The sequence below is a fragment of the Adiantum capillus-veneris genome, chromosome 29 (genome assembly GCF_014529385.1).
Source record: "Adiantum capillus-veneris isolate H3 chromosome 29, ASM1452938v2, whole genome shotgun sequence".
Taxonomy (NCBI): Eukaryota; Viridiplantae; Streptophyta; class Polypodiopsida; order Polypodiales; family Pteridaceae; genus Adiantum; species Adiantum capillus-veneris.
Genome location: NC_140959.1, coordinates 132,406,369 through 132,414,892, shown reverse-complemented (window position 1 = coordinate 132,414,892; position 8,524 = coordinate 132,406,369).

The following is an 8,524-nucleotide window of genomic DNA, read 5'->3' as shown; positions in this document are numbered from 1 at the left end:
AGCACGGGAGCCTTGAGGGGTGTTTAGAGGTCGCCTCTCTTGTTGCCCGCCCCGGACCGCCTCAGTGCATTCAGTCTAGGTCCACATGTGACACATGCTCTGTATCCGCTTGTTTGAAGCCCTGCATGTATACACATGATAACAGATCATCTTGAGAAAAACCAAGATTTACAATGTCTGAGTGAGGAGTGTAAATGGATCACCTGAACATTCTGTTAGTCCGGGATAGTCATGCATGGTCCACATTAGAATGCCTATGATCAAAGCATTCCATCGACCTGTGTGCCAGCTCATATCCACCACTTCTATGCCAATCCACAATTGTTGTAGCTCTTCCAATAGTGGACGAAGATACACATCTATATTCTTCACTTTATATCACCCCGGCACAATCAAGCTTAGCCATAGGTGCCCCTTCTTCGTAGTCAACCACGGGGGAATGTTGTAGTTGACGATGACAATGGGCCATACACTGTAAGATGTTGATCTTTGACCAAATGGATTTACACCATCCATAGCCAGGCCTAAGCGCAAATTCCGAGCTTCCCTGGAAAAATTCGACCATGTTCCATCTATATGTTTCCAGGTTACACAATTTGCAGGAATCCGTAGCACACCATCCGAAAATTTTTTCTCCTCATGCCATGATGCTAGGGCGGCCATGGACTTACATTCGAATAAATTATTGATATGAGGAAGTAGAGGAAAATGTCGCAAAACCTTTTGCGGAATTTTTGTTCCGTGGAGATCTACTCGATATCTCTCGGAATCACATTTCGGACACTTCTCCATGTCTATGTATTCCCCTCTGAAAGAATGCATTCATTAGGACAAGCGTGGATCGAATTGTAATCCATCCCCAAGTTTCTCAAAATCTTTCTTGTTCCTCTTGGGAATCTGGCATCACATTATCAGCTGGTAGTATGTGCTCTTTGAGCAATCTACACAACATAAAAATACGGTACAATTGTGTAAAAATCTATCAGATCATTATACATTTACATTTTTATTAAAGTAAACTAATTTTAATAGATCACCTGAAAAGCGCTGTGACGCTAGTGTCACTCCATGCAAACTTTGCCTACATGTTGAGAAGAACCAGGAGTGCTTTCAATCTAGACACACGTGCTCCATTATACAATGGCGTATCGGCTTCACTTTTCATATCATCATAGATAAGCCTTTCTGAATCCATGATCGTCTCGATCATTTTATCAATCTGGGGCTCAAACATTGCTTCATTGGGAATGTGGTCTGCATGATCATCCCCCGAGTTGTCAGAGGCTACATCTTGTGGCCTCACATATGCTGCTTGACCAAAGCGGCTGCGAACACGTCTATTGGGTTGCAAGATTGTTGCATGTTGGCCAGCGTTAGAGTTTGACGAGTTATAATTGGCAACAACTCGATCTATAATAGATGGATCAAACTCACCAAATTCGCGAATTTGTTGCAAAGAAACGCGTCTTGTCCGTCGCACAGCATGCTTGCATTGATTACAAGGACATAAGATCCTCGTTGAGAGATAGGTGTTTCGATTGGACGGCCCCACATCCTCGTCACTACTCATAATGAGGGTAAAAATCTTATAACTTGGACAAAAAATTTAATCTTCTATTGGCATTCTTCGTCTTTTATCTCTCTCTCTCTCTCTCTCTCTCTCTCTCTCTCTCTCTCTCTCTCTCTCTCTCTCTCTGTTCACACTGTAAACTACCTCACATTCTCTAGTCATGTCCAATCCCCGCACACCTCGGTCTAGAGGTGCACGGAGATCAGAACCACCGGGTTATAATCTCGTCTTTATTGGTCAATGTCTATATTTTTCGGTACAAGAAATCTACACACCTTTTCACAATAGATCTTTTCATGTTCGTCTAACTCTAATTTTTTTACCGTAATCTCGAAGTTAGACTCTAATATAAAAATTCAATCCAAAATCTTATCTTAAATATAACCTAATTGAACATGTGGTGATTCGCTCCATTGAAGGATAAAGACATACCAATGGGGCTACTAGAGCTGTGTAGATGTGAATGGGCCTCACATATACAAGTACTTCAATGCAAGAGTTTTATACTCTCACCTCTCCACCCCATCAATCCATGACACAGGTGATGGGCCAAAATCCTCCTCGAAGGTGGCCCAGCCTCCACTCCCCAGGTAATGCGATAATCCTCTCTTGATGCAAAATCTTACTGCGTCCCTTTGATGCCACCACCTATATGGATTGGTCATCCTCTCCTCGCTAATACCCCTCCACTCCTCTCCTCATGTAGTCGTGTATGCGTCTCCTTATCCAAGCATCATCTCTGGTATCAGGGAGGAGAGGACGACCAATCCAGACAGGCGGTGTAGCAGCAAAGTGACGCAGCAAGAGTTTGCATCAAGACGGGATTATCCCATCACCTAGGGAGTGGCGGCTGGGCCAGCTTCGAGGAGGATTTTGTCCCATCACCTGCTTCATGGATCTACGGGGATGAGAGGTGAGAGTATTAAACTCTTACATTGAAGTATTCGTATATGTGAGGCCCATTCACATCTACACAACTGTTGTATGCGTCCCATCACTTGCTTCCCCTCAGGGGTCATAATGGTCTCATCGGACATACGATTGATGAGTTAGGCATATCACTTTGGCATGTCCCTCCCATGAACTATAGCAACCCTGTCCGATGAATGCTCATCATCTAGGCCTCTAGGTGACCCCGACGCAGTATTCGAGTCACTCCTAAGCATCTCCAACGCAGTGATCGAGACACCGTCCACTCTCAAACGCGTAGGCATTATAATCCTTCGGTGTACTCAAAATAAACCTAAATGTAATCTAATCTAACTTAAATAAACCTAAATCTAATTTAACGTAAATCTAAATGTAAACTTATCTTAAACGATAAAAAGAGGAAAATGGTATAACCTTTCTATCACCCAAGTGTGGTAGATTGGTTATGCCATTTCCCTCTTTAGTAACAGGTAAATAACATAAATAAAACTAAACCTAATCTAATATAACTTAAATCTAAATCTAACTTAAATAAACCTAAATAAACATAAATCTAATCTAATATAACATAAATCTAAATGTAACGTAAATAAACCTAAATCTAATCAAACGTAAATCTAACTAAAAATAAACATAAATCTAATCTAATTTAACTTAAATAAACCTAAATATAATTTAACGTAAGTCTACATCTAACATAATCTTTAATGTCTTTTGGGATAGTTTCCTACGACGTTAAAACTCTCTTCTTCTTATGTGTGTGTGTGTGTGTGTGCCAATAAAAAGAGAAAAATGGTATAACCTTTCTATCACCCAAGTGTGGTAGATTGGTTATGCCATTTCCCTCTTGAATAACAGGTCTTGAGTTCAACTCCTCGTCAGCTAGGTCTTTAGGTCTCTTTAATTAGTTTTGTACGATGTTAAATTAAACTCTCTTCTTCTCGGGTGTGTGTGTGTGGGTGTGTGTGCACGCCAATAAAAAAAGAATAAAAATGGTATAACTTTTCTATCACCGAAGTGTGATAGAAACGTGTGATAGATTGGTTATGCCATTTCCCTCATGAATAACAGGTCTTGAGTTCAGCTCCTGTCGACTAGATCTTTAAGATCTCTTGGGATAGTTTTCTACGATTTTAAGACTCTCTTCTTATTCTTCTTCTTCTTCTTCTTCTTCTCTCTCTCTCTCTCTCTCTCTCTCTCTCTCTCTCTTTCTTTTCCTCTCTCAATGTGTGTGTGCATTCTTTGTTTATGCATGTGTGTGTGCGTTTCTGGTTTATGCATGCTCTCTCTCTCTTTTCCTCTCTCAATGTGTGTGTGCGCTCTTTGTTTATGCATGTGTGTGTGTGTTTTTTGTTTATGCTTGTGCTCTCTCTCTCTCAAAAACATAATGTGTGTGTGTGTGTGTGTGAGAGAGAGAGAGAGAGGGAGAGAGAGAGAGGGGAAGGAAACATGACAGTGAGGAGAGGGAAGGAGCATACCTTGTGCTCTCTCTCTCAAAAACATAATGTGTGTGTGTGTGTGGGAGAGAGAGAGAGGGAGAGAGAAAGAGGGGAAGAAACATGAGAGTGAGGAGAGGGAAGGAGCATACCTTGCTCTCCTTCCTCTCCTCGTGTGTGTGTGTGTGTGTGTGTGTGTGTGTGTGGAGAAGAAAAAGAGAGAGAGGGAGAGCGCGTGTTACCTTGCTTGCTTGAACGCGCGCTAAAAACAAAGATCTGAGATCTGAGTTTTTGGACGCCCTTGGTTATTTGTTTAGCTCTGACGGTGTCGCTATAGGCATCGCTAAGTTACTTGTAATTTAGCGATGCCCATAGTGATGCCTATAGTGACGCCCTGGTTTTTCACATTTGAACGTCGCACTGCGAGCGTTGCTACTATTAAGTACCTCTTGTAGTGAAACAACTAGCTTTAAAAACCCTAGATTGAACATCCACTTGTGTCGAGTTGGCTTTTGGATCCAAAATAAGGAGGCCACTTGTCAAAAGTAGAGAATGTATTCCTTTTACTCTCGATCTCCAAGGCTTTAGCATGCCAAAAAATTATGTTAATTTGCCTAAATTTTCCTCGTCCCTATCTACCATAGGTTGAGATCAATTTCCAAAGAAAATTGGTCTTTAGTGTATTTTTAACCTACTAAAATTGCAAAATCTAGGATGGTTGTGAGTTTGCCTTGAAGAAAGCAGTAAAATTTAACAAATTTTATTATGAGTGCTAATCTGAGGATCCCGAGATTAGTTTTTATACCATGATTAGCATTTTTGAAATTATAACCATACAACTCCATATCTTCAACAAGATACGTACATAGGAGTAATTGTTAGGGTGTTGGGTTCTCATCCCCCTAGCAAGGGTTCAAATCATGGGTGTGAGGGGGTGCAATGTCTCAAGATTAAGAGTGACATTACGAGATTTGTTTTCATTGAACTGATCTCAAATTTTTACTGCCATGCAACAACCGTGATCCCTTGTGTCCCCCAAATCCAACCTCCATCGTCAATCCCATCCCTCCCACCTCTCAGTAATAAAGCTAAGGAGTCACCAATAGTCTTGGGGTATGCATGCATGGATGCACTCATAGTCCATGCCAAGTGAAGTCATATACGACCTCGCCTGCCGTCGATGATCGAAAGGCATGTGGTGATCTTTAGGAAGCATTTGTATATCAAACAACAGCAAAATAGATAATTAGTACAAATGAAAGGGGAGAGCAAGAAGACATTGCAATTCATAAAAACCATAAATAGAACTTACCTAGGGAGTGCATCAACACTTCAGTTTGTACAACCAAATTTGGCTTGCAAGTTGAGGATTCCCAACGATCCTTGGAGCATCGAGTACTATGGAGCATCATAAAGAGCTCTTTGGGCACTCAATAGCAACATGTACTCCATTGCTTTTGTTTGTTTAGTGCATGGTCTACAATCCTCTTTGCACATGTTTGCTTCATGTGCCAAAAATGCATCAACCATGTCAAACATGTGCTCATCCTCAAACTCGAAGTGTCCTTGAGAGGCATGTGGCGGAGTTGTTGAAGTAGTTATAGTTCCACAATCACCACACACCATGCCATTTCTCACCCGCTCTTGCCATTATCTTTTAGTCTTAGGTGACAAAGAACCACCACCGAACATAGACCAATCACGAGCATTCTCAAGCGAGGGAGGGATGGTGCTCCAATCTACTTGAGCACTTTTTTGAGAGATCCAAAGCCCCTTGTTCTCCACATGGTCCATGGCAATGCACCTCAAGTAAGGGATTTCCCCTTTGCACTTGGTGTAAGAGTAAGGGAGTTTGTCCTTGAGCCATCGCTTGTGTTCAAGGCCATTTGGAGGACCACAATCATCCCAAACACCTTGCACATGTGTGAAAGACATTTACTTAAATTTAAGAATCTTCCAAAAATTACATGTGTCCTAAAAAATAAATAATTAGTAGAAAAGGTGTAAGATAAAGTTTCAATAGTGAACAAAAGGAAAAGACAAAAGAGATAATAAAAAATATTGCAAAAAGTAGGGAAAGAGATAAAATACGAAAGATATAAGAGTACTAAAGGTAATGGTGGTTAGAGAGGGTGTTGTAATATTCCTAGCCGTGCAGCATCATATAATTTTTGTGACGTTTTAAAATTTCACAAGCATGATAGTATATGCAGTAATAGGTGTGGTAGTATACACAATAAAATCTGTGATGATAGTCGCGATAAAATTTGGTGCTTCTTAAAAAGAAATAGAGAAAGTTATGCCGCATTTTTGGTATACCTTGCTCCTTTCATCTCTTCGCCATCACACTTGCAAGCTGTAATAGAACCCTCTCTCTCTCTCTCTCTCTCTCTCTCACACACACACACACACACACACACACACACACACACACAAAAGATGAATTAGTGTATGCCATGTGGACCTCTCTTTAGGGATGGCGTAAGGCCATACGAATACACAATGGAAACTCCTTCAAAGTCTATTAAAAAACCAGAAGTGGCTCACTTATCTGGAATGTATCTATGTACTCCCATACACACACACACACACACACACACACACACACACACACACACAAGCTGTCATATGTTGGTGTAACACTGTCCCATGTGGTCATGGGAAGTTGCATAAGGGATAACGCAAATAGAGGGAGTATACCTAAACATAGATCAATCATTTTGACATTTAAAAAAATTTATTCCCCTTTGTTAAGTTGCCTTCTTGCATGTTACTGAATACACAGGTTGTTATTTTCTCCTTTACAATCACTCATGATTTACGTTATCCCTCTATTTGTGCTCTTGGCATGAGATCTTCCTTATAGGTGCTAACTACTTGCATGCCAAGAATTTCTAATTTTTTCCCCCTCAGTTGTTACACAACACAAACTCACCCCTTACTCTTGTTGGATTATCGACAAATACATACCACACACAAGTTGCTTCTTGTTTCTCTCTCCCTATCACTTTCCCTTCTTGGTTCATTTTGGCTTGCCCACTAGGGATCTCCCTTTGACAACCCCACACCTACTCAATTCTCATTGGGTGGATATTCAAATGCATGCACATGCGTACACACATACACACACGCCTTAAGTTGGCAGATGAAAGTTAGAGACATTTGATACCGGCATCAATTGGGAGTATATTAATAATGTGAGCACACAAAGACACTTATATGCGCACATCTACAAGTAGCATTCAATGCTCACAAGTTTGTGTATAGATGGCCTTTCCACACTTCTTCTTGAACCATTGCCTAATCAATAAAACGACCCTCCAAAAAGTGCTTTTTGCACCTACTTAAAATTGATTGATGATTATTTACATGGTGTTTATTTGGTATTCTATACACGCATTGCTTGATATTGGTATGATTTGGCTGAACACCATTGATGAGGGTCATGAGATGGCCTTTGTCTCTGGTGTAGAGAACATGATTCTTCTCAAATGTATTAAACTCGCCTCATTCATAAGTTGTTTCAAGTATGTATATTTATTTTTTCCATTCAATTTTAATCTTTTGCTCAAGATCTCTAGGTGGACATGTATCTACATATATAGGAAACTCTTTGATTATCCAGTCTGCACAATATTTTAAAAAAATTGTTGTTTTTGCTCTCTAAGTCTTAAATCTACCATGAAGGGTGAGAAAAGAGACATGCACTAGTTGGTTTGAAGAGCAACCCGCTTTATGATTGAAATGTTGCACAATTTGTGTTGTGCTTGTGTGTAGAGCCCCCCCTTTTTTAAACTATAATGGTATATCAAGTCCTAGATTATGAAAATGGCACCTAAACGATAAATAAAGATAATGGATTCATCTTGTCAAACATTGACGATTGGGAATAAGTTTTGTTGTTAAGACACGTATGGTTTTTATGATAAGTGTAGGGGGAAAATCGAGTTTAAAACACATACATACACAATGGTTTTATGAAATGAAAATAGTAAAAAATTACTCCTTGTAAATTTTTAACATCGTGATTTACATGTAGGATATCGCTGAATGCATTTGGCAAGCCTCACACCTCCCATCGAGGGTCTCTTAAGAGATGGAATTAACTAATTTTTTGAAAAAAAGAAGTCCAAATTAGTGGCAAAGTGTTGCCTGATTTTGATTATGTTAACCATATGTTCTTTATTGCATTTGATAATTTTATTGAGGATGGCAGGGGAGAGGAAGTTTTATCTAGCCCAACCATAAACAATATCTAATTAATGAATGAAAAGAAGAAGCAGGAATTGCTCTTTTTCTTATAGCATTTTGATTTCCATATAGGCTCTCATGTGGTTGGGTGCATTTGGAAAACCTCAAACATCTGGTTGTAGTTTTACTAAGAGATTGCATGGAATTGAATTTTTGACAATCTATCCAAACACTCATGAAATGAAAACCGAGTTTGATTGTGTGGTGCTTTTGGCAATTGTCAATGGCAAGCACTTCTCCCTTTGAGAGGAAGAGTGCTCCACTTGTGGTGGTATTAACTATTTCGGTACCGCAATTGATGATCTAGTTGTGTGATATATGCATGGTTGGAGGGAAA